Source organism: Salmo salar, chromosome ssa09 (genome assembly GCF_905237065.1).
Source record: "Salmo salar chromosome ssa09, Ssal_v3.1, whole genome shotgun sequence".
Classification (NCBI taxonomy): Eukaryota; Metazoa; Chordata; class Actinopteri; order Salmoniformes; family Salmonidae; genus Salmo; species Salmo salar.
The window spans coordinates 79,173,722-79,183,454 of NC_059450.1; positions in this window are offsets into that span (position 1 = coordinate 79,173,722).

Sequence of the window (9,733 nt, forward strand, 5' to 3'; positions counted from 1 at the left end):
GGACATGGGAACAGATCCTGGACGGAGAGGGACCATGGACTCAGGCTGGGGATTATCGCCTCCCGCAGTGGGAGATTGAAGCGGCGAGAGCGGAGAGGCGATACTACGAGGAGAGAGAGCGCAACGAGCGCGAGAGGCAGCCCCAATAATTTTTTTGGGGGGGGCACACGGGACAGTCGGTGGAGCTGAGGTCGGAACCAGAGCCAGTCGGGATGACATTGGAGGTGAGCGAGGGATATGAGACAGAGACTGTGACGGGGTTAATGGGAAAATTAGGAGAGAGAGAGATGAGAGAGCTGCTAGTGTGGTGCATAAAGTACGGCATTCGCCCTAATGAGCGTGTCGTGGGTATGATGTCACGTGAGGCAGCTCTCCATACTCGTCCTGAGGTGCGTGCTGGTTGTCTGGTAAAGACTGTGCCTGCGCCCAGAAACAGGCCTCCTGCATGTCTTCCCAGCCCTGCACATCCTGTACCTACGCCCAGAACCAAGCCTCCTGCATGTCTTCCCATCCTGGTCAAGCCCGTGCCTCCTCCACGGACCAGTACTCCAGTGGGTCTCCCTATCCGGGTCAAGCCCGTGTCTCCTCCACGGACCAGTCCTCCAGTGGATCTCCCTATCCTGGTCAAGCCCGTGTCTCCTCCACGGACCGGTCCTCCAGTGGGTCTCTCCACCCTGGTCTCTCCTGTGCCACCTCCTCAAACCAGGCCTCCAGCGGGCCTTCCCAGACTGGTGAGTCCAGGGCCTGCGCCCAGAGCCAGGCCTCCGTTATGTCTCCCCAGCCTGGTGAATCCTGAGTCGGAGCTGCCCGCCAGTCAACAGTCGTCGGAGCTGCCCGCCAGTCAACAGTCGCCGGAGTGGCCAGACTGCGCTGAACTGCCGGAGTGGCCAGACTGCGCTGAACTGCCCGAGTGGCCGGACTGCGCTGAACTGCCAGAGTGGCCGGACTGCGCTGAACTGCCAGAGTGGCCGGACTGCCCTGAACTGCCAGAGTGGCCGGACTGCCCTGAACTGCCAGAGTGGCCGGACTGCCCTGAACTGCCAGAGTGGCCGGACTGCCCTGAACTGCCAGAGTGGCCGGACTGCCCTGTTCTGCCAGAGTGGCCGGACTGCCCTGTTCTGCCAGAGTGGCCGGACTGCCCTGTTCTGCCAGAGTGGCCGGACTGCCCTGTTCTGCCAGAGTGGCCGGACTGCCCTGTTCTGCCAGAGTGGCCGGACTGCCCTGTTCTGCCAGAGTGGCCGGACTGCCCTGTTCTGCCAGAGGTGCCCGCCTGCCCTGATCTGCCAGGGTGCCCGGCCTGTCAGGATCTGCCAGAGTGGTCCTCCTGCCCTCCGGTCCAGCCCGAGTGGCCCGCATGTCTTCCGACCCAGCCAGAGTGGTCCGTCTGCCAGGGTCAGCCCGAGTGGCCCGTCTGCCCGGCGCAGCGATCGGCGCCAACAGAGTGGGCGACGCCGAAGGTGGAGCGAGGTCCACGTCCTGCACCTGAGCCACCTCCAGGATAGAGGGGTTGGGGAGGGAGGGTGTAGCACAGTGCCGTCGGTGACGGCAGCCACCCTCCCTTCCCTCCCTTATTGTTTAGGTGTTCCTTTTGTTGGGGATTTTTTTTTGTGTGTTTTCCTTTTTTTAGGTGCATCCCGGGGTCTGCACCTTGAGGGGGGGGTACTGTCACGTCCTGACCAGTAGAGGGTGTAGTTGGGTCAGGACGTGGCAGAAGGGAGTGAGTGTTTTATTGTTTCATTTAATTTTGGCCGTGTGACTTCCAATCAAGCACAGCTGTAGAGGGTTGTGGTTGATTGGGAGTCACACATAAGTTGCCTACGTTTCCGTTGTGTGGGTGTGGGTAATTGTTCTTGTCACAGTTGTTGCACCTGACAGTACTGTGTTGGCTGTCAGTTTTGTTGTTTTGTGAATTGCATAGTGTTCGTGACATTAAAAATGACGAACCCTAACTCCGCCGCATGTTGGTCCACTTCTTCCGTAGACAGCCGTAACAGCAGCGCAGCAAACTGACAGAGTGGCTACTGGACTGGTTATATATATCGTACCAAGCAAAAGTGTACTCTATGGAAATGACTTCACATCATTTGAACTCACCTCCAACCACTGCTCTCTAGCCAGTCACTGGATTCTAATAGTGGGGTGAAAAGCTGTTCATGTGTATGAGAGACACTCAATGTCTTAACCTCTTGGGGCTAGGTGGGACGCTAGCGTGCCACCCGTGGTGCACTCCATCAACAGCAGGTGCATTTCAAGAGCGGCAAATTTGAATCCAAATAAATGTCAAAATTCAAATTTTTCAAAAATACAACTATTTTACACCATTTGAAAGATAAACATCTCCTTAATCTAACCACGTTTTACGATTTCAAAAAGGTTTTACGGCGAAAGCATAAATTTAGAGTATGTTAGGACAGTACATTTACAAGAGTTGTGTGTAATGTTTTGTCAAGTCAAAGACAGGGTCACCAAAACCATAAAACCAGCTAAAATGATGCACTAACCTTTTACAATCTCCATCAGATGACACTCCTAGGACATTATGTTAGACAATGCATGCATTTTTAGTTCTATCAAGTTCATATTTATATCCAAAAACAGCGTTTTACTATGGCATTGATGTTGAGGAAATCGTTTCCCTCCAATAACCGGCAGTCAAGTCAGCGTCACAAATTAAATAATTAAAATTAGAAAACATTGGTAAAATATTATATTGTCATTTAAAGAATTATAGATTTACATCTCTTGAACTCAATCAACTTGCCAGATTTAAAAATAACCTTACTGGGAAATCACACTTTGCAATAATCTGAGCACTGCGCCCAGAAAAATACGCGTTGCGATACAGACTAGACGTCATGTTGGGGAGATCTAAAATCGAAAATACTATGTAAATAATCCATTACCTTTGATTCTCTTCATCAGATGTCACTTCCAGGTATCACAGGTCCATAACGAATGTAGTTTTGTTCAAAAAAGCTCATCATTTATGTCCAAAAATCTCCGTCTCGTTAGCACATGATGTAAGCCAGCCGGACTTCTCGTCATGAACGAGGGGAAAAAAATATTTCCGTTCGTTCAAACATGTCAAACGTTGTATAGCATAAATCATTAGGGCCTTTTTTAACCAGAACATGAATAATATTCAAGGTGGACGAATGCATACTCTTTTATAACGTATTGGAACGAGGGTACCCAACATGAACTCGCGCGCCAGGTGTCTAATGGGACATCATCGTTCCATGGCTCTTGTTCGGTCAGATCTCCCTCCAGAAGACTCAAAACACTTTGTAAAGGCTGGTGACATCTAGTGGAAGCAATAGGAAGTGCCAAAATATTCCTAAGCCCCTGTGTTTTTCAATGGGATAGGTTTAAAGTCAATACAACACATCAGGTATCCACTTCCTGTCAGAAAATGTCTCAGGGTTTTGCCTGCCAAATGAGTTCTGTTATACTCACAGACACCATTCAAACAGTTTTAGAAACTTTAGAGTGTTTTCTATCCATATATAATAAGTATATGCATATTCTAGTTACTGGGTAGGATTAGTAACCAGATTAAATCGGGTACATTTTTTTTATCCAGACGTGCAAATGCTGCCCCCTAGACCCAACAGGTTAACAGATTGTGGACTGATGTCACCTCTGACCGTATCGTATTAATTAAAGCAGATATCAATATTTTATTTGATGAAGTATCAAAGGCAAGAGATACCGTGTATAACTCACCAGCCTGCTGGGTTATTTCTCTACAGTACACAGGGATATATAACTCACCAGCCTGCCGAGTTATTTCTCTACAGTACACAGGGATATATAACTCACCAGCCTGCTGGGTTATTTCTCTACAGTACACGGGATATATAACTCACCAGCCTGCTGGGTTATTTCTCTACAGTACACAGGGATATATAACTCACCAGCCTGCTGGGTTATTTCTCTACAGTACACGGGATATATAACTCACCAGCCTGCTGGGTTATTTCTCTACAGTACACAGGGATATATAACTCACCAGCCTGTTGGGCTGTTTAAGTTATAATGCTCTCGAAGCTAAGATAACGTTCTTATCCCTTGCTTGCTCGGTAGCCAACTACGACTTATCATACAGTCACGTCAAACAGTGCAGCCAGAATAACAACAGTAGCTACATTTGCATTTGTTTAAGCTGTTTTCTAGTGACATTTACTTGGATACATCCATGACAATGAGCAAATGAGGCACGATTTCGCCTGCCATAGAAAATGTGCTCTCTCGTCAGGACATTGTTGTTCCCGTGGAGCTAGCCAACAACACAGCTAACACAATAACTTCAAACTGAAGCTGGAAAGACCGCAAACTAGCCACACTTCGTTTCATTTAACTTTTTTTCAATTTACATTTCTTACATCCATAAAATGATGCCAGCGGATTCATGATTTTGACTGGCTGAGAAACACTGCCTGCCTGTCTGTCTCGTCCCGACTCCCGACCCCTACACGTTCATTACCATGGGACAGCTGGAGATCGAATTTGAATATTGAAACAATGTTGCAAATGTCAGAGAGACAGGAAGCAAGGTTTATACAAATCTCTGCCTTTTAAAACTAAATGTGGGCCTAAAAGAAATGTGAGATAATGTCTAGAAGCTTTTTATTGTGGAGATCAAGTTCATAAATAACCTGCCTGGGCTGATGAGACAGTGGAAGCGCAGTCAGATGGAACAGAGTAAATAGGCATTTTAACGTCATAGATTTAGCCAGTGGTAATTTGTGGAATAGACACGAGCTGGAATGCTGTACACAGGGTTTCTCTACAGTGTCATGACGTTGCCCTCTTTGGACACTGCGAGGACCATCCCCCGACATCTATACTTCTGACACCAGGCTATGTAAGAGCGGTTGTAAATTCCTACGAGGAGACCCTCTCCTCATGGCCCCAGTATAGAGAGAACAAAGTAGTTGTTCCACCTCACAGAACTGGAGAACCGAACGATATTCAGGTTCTGGAGAAGGTATAAAAGATCGGTGAAGAATCCAGCTACGAACTGGTCCGTTTGGTACAATTTTGTGAAACTCATGAGAGACAATACCACCACATTACCATAATCATGTTTATACAATAGCCTCAGCTATGAGACTTAGATCTAAATGGTTGTATAAAATGAATGAATAAGGATGGAACTGTTTGTGAAACTGTGTAATGTGATTTTGGACTGTTTAAAATATCAGAAAGTTATATTAGGAAAATTATAACTTTGTAATCTGAATATTTTCCTTGGTGCCCCGACTTCCTAGTTAATTACAGTTACATGATTAATCAGGTTAATCGCGTAATAATAATTACAGAGAGTTATTTGATAAATATGTCTTCAGTCTTAATGATGCCAAAGACACGACAACAGTACACAGGGATGTCATTGTGGCCATCATTCACTGGAGTTCACTGGCTTCCTCACCTCCCACTATCTCCATGTCGATTTTAATTTTCTCTCTGAACCCTAGGACCACGTGGGATTTTTCTTGTTGAAAACAACATTTGTCTTGTTTCTAATCTCTCTGCAATACACAGGAGAGGAGACTATAATACTTGTGTCAGTAGGTCTCTCCTTACAATTAACATTGGACTGCCAGTGTAGAGACAGAGTAGCAGTACAGTTTGACTCTGTGATCTGGGACAACCTTTACCCTCTCACATACACCCTCCATACGTCTTAGTGTGAAACACAGTTATGTCATCTGCAGATAGCCAATTAGATTTTTCCAACTGGCAGCTTGGCTCATGCATATCTCTCTCCCCAGTGTCGCACCCCAGGAAGATTAGCTGATGTTATGGCATCAGCTAATAGGGATCCTAATAAAAAATACAAAATTCTCCTCAGCGAGATCTTCAGTATTTGCAGTACAATCATGTTGCTCTCCTCTGCGGCTGATCTCAGAAGAGGGGAAATCTAAAAGGTAAGGCAGAACCTCTGCACCCAGTCTCATAACTGGTTGATGTATTTGTTCCCACCACGATAAGCACATTCCTACTGACACCTCATCCACCATATAGCAATCGGATTATTGTCTTCACAAAACAAGCCTCACCATGAATACTTGGATGACGAAAAAAGGACGTTTTGTGTCAACGTTATACATAGAGGAGGATATTTTGCCACACTTGAGAGCCAATCCAATTAACTGGCTTTTCACCGCCACCCTTTTAATCCCAATGTTTTCATGCCTACTGTGATCACACTCCTTACAGGGACACGTAACACCAACATTCTGATAGAAACCAAAACAATGCCTTTGCTTATTATCTCCCACCATTACATCATTTAACTTAGATTTGATACGTTAAATGCATTATTATTCTAAAGTATTCAATTACCTGTTTCTTGATGCATGGATAACATTGATAGAAACTCAGACAGAAATACCCATTTTGATTAACTGAAGCTTTGTCTGCGGGTACAGCAGCACCCACTTCTGTCTCCAGCTAGTGCAATGACTAATGCATCTGTACATGAAATGATACCACAAGAGAATAAAGGTGCAGCCCACAGTTTTAGCATATTCCTTAGTTCACTTCACATCTCTGATGACTAAGACATGGGCATGCATCAGACCTTAGAAATACTCTGACTCACACAAAAGCTTTGGCTCTTCAGCGCTGAATAAGACCATGTCTGCTGATCAAGGCCTGTGCCATCTATCTGTCTCTCTGTCTCTGGAGAAGGCTCACACCGTTTAACACTCTTAAGAGTGCCCATCCCACGATCCCATTCCCTGCTGAGGGGGTAATACACGTGCTTCTCATCGTGCCAGATCTCTCTCTCTCTCCTCCCCAACCTCTCTCTCTCTCCCCCCACTCTCTCTGTCTCCCTCTCGTCCTTCTCTCTCTTTTTCTCTCCCTTTCCATCTCCCCTTCTATTTCTCTCCCCCCCTCTCTCTCTCTCTCTCTCTCTCTCTCTCAATTCAATTCAATTAAAAGGGATTTATCGGCATGAGAAACATATGTTTACATTGCCAAAGCAAGTGAAGTAGATAATAAACAAAAGTGAACTAAACAATATAACATTAACAGTAAACATTACAATCAGAAAAGTTCCAAAAGAATAGAGACATTTCAAATGTCATATTACGGCTATATACAGTGTTGTAACGATGTGCAAATAGTTACATTTAAAATGGGAAAATAAATAAACTTAAATATGGGTTGTATTTACAATGGTGTTTGTTCTTCACTGGTTGCCCTTTTCTTGTGGCAACAGGTCACAAATATTGCTGCTGTGATGGCACACTGTGGTATTTCACCCAATAGATATGGGAGTTTATCAAAATTGGATTTGTTTTCAAATTCTTTGTGGGTCTGTGTAATCTAGGGGAAATATATGTTTCTAATATGGTCATACATTTGGCAGGAGGTTAGGAAGTGCAGCTCAGTTTCCACCTCATTTTGTGGGTAGAGTGCACATAGCTTGCTTCCCTCTCTCATTAGCAAGGCTATGCTCACTGAGTCTGTACATAGTCAAAGCTTTCCTTAATTACTGTTGTTTAGGGCAGCTCTCAGTGTTTTATTTTACTGCGGAGCCCCTAGTCCTGCTCAACATGCCTCAGATAGCCCCCTTGTCCCACCTCCCACACATGCGGAGACAGCACCTAGCTTAACTGGCGCCTCCAGAGCTGCAACCTCTCTCATCGTCACTCAATGCCTAGGTTTACCCTCACTGTACTCGAACCCTACCATACCCTTGTCTGTACACTATGCCCTGAATCTATCCTATCACGCCCAGAAATCTGCTCCTTTTATTCTCTGTTTCCAAAGCACTAGATGACCATTTCTTATAGCCTTTAGCCGTACACTCATCCTACTCATCTCTTCCTCTGGTGATGTAGAGGTTAACCCAGGCCCTGTGTGTCCCCAGGCGCTCTCATTTGCTGACATCTGCAACCGTAAAGGCCTTGGGTTCATGCATGTTAACATCAAAAGCCTCCTCCCTAAGTCACTAAATTCTGAAACGTCCATCCCCAATTACAAATCAAATAAAATGTTATTGGTCACATACACACGGGTTAGCAGATGTTAATGTGAGTGTAGCGAAATGCTTGTGCTTCTAGTTCCGACCGTGCAGTAATATCTAACAAGTAATCTAACAATTTCACAACAACTACCTAATACACACAAGTGTAAAGTAATTAATAAGAATATGTACATATAAACAGACATTGACATTTTCCGTCAAGACAGAACTGCTAAAGGGGGCGGAATTGCAATCTACTGTAGAGATAGCCTGCAGAGTTCTGTCATACTATCCAGGTCTATACCCAAACAGTTCGAGCATCTACTTTTAAAGATCCATCTCTCCAGAAATAAGTCCCTCACTGTTGCCGCTTGTTACAAACCCCCCTCAGATCTCAGCTGTGCCCTGGACACCATATGTGAATTGATTGCCCCCCATCTATCGTCAGAGTTTGTACTGCTATGTGACCTAAATTGGGATATGCTGAACACCCCGGCCATTCAACAATCTAAAATAGATGCCCTTAATCTCACACAAATTATCAAAGAACCTACCAGGTACAACACCAAATCCGTAAACATGGGCACCCTCATAGATATCATCCTGACCAACTTGCCCTCTAAATACATCTCTGATGTTTTCAACCAGGATTTTAGCGATCACTGCCTCATTGCCTGTGTCCGTTATGGGTCCGCGGTCAAATGACCACCCCTCATCATTCTCAAACGCTCCCTAAAACACTTCTGCGAGCAGGCCTTTCTAATCGACCTGGCCCGGGTATCCTGGAAGGATATTGACCTCATTCCATCAGTAGAGGATGCCTGGTTGTTCTTTAAAAGTGCTTTCCTCACCATCTTAAATAAGCATGCCCATTTAAAACTGAGAACAGATATAGTAGCCCTTGGTGTACTCCAGACTTGACTGCCCTTGACCAGCACAAAAACACCCTGTGGCGTACTGCACTAGCATCAAATAGCCCCCGCGATATGCAACTTTTCAGCGAAGTCAGGAACCAATACACACAGTCAGTTAGGAAAGGAAAGACTAGCTTTTTCAAACAGAAATTTGCATCCTGCAGCACCAATTCCAAAAAGTTTTAGGACACTGTACAGTCCATGGAGAATAAGAGTACCTCCTCCCAGCTGTCCACTGCACTGAGACTAGGAAACACTGTCACCACTGATAAATCCACAATAATCGAGAATTTCAATAAGCATTTCTCTACGGCTGGCCATGCTTTCCACCTGGCTACCCAACCCCGGCCAACAGCTCTGCACCCCCCGCAGCAACTGGCCCAAGCCCCCCCCACAAACTTCTCCTTCACCCAAATCCAGAAAGCTGATGTTCTGAAAGAGCTGCAAAATCTGGATCCCTACAAATCAGCTGGGCTAGACAATCTGGACCCTCTCTTCCTAAAACTATCCGCCGTCATTGTTGCAACCCCTATTACTAGTCAGTTCAACCTCTCTTTTGAATCGTCTGAGATTCCTAAAGATTGGAAAGCGACTGCGGTCATCCTCCTCTTCAAAGGGGGAGACACTCTAGACACAAACTGCTACAGACCTATATCCATCCTGCCCTGCCTTTCTAAAGTCTTCGAAAGTCAAGTGAACGAACAGATCACCGACCATTTCGAATCCCACTGTATCAGGTGCTGCTGTAGGCCCTCCTTGGTTGGGGACAGAAGCACCAGATAATCAACAAACAGTAGACATTTACCTTCAGATTCTAGTAGGGTGAGCCCGGGTG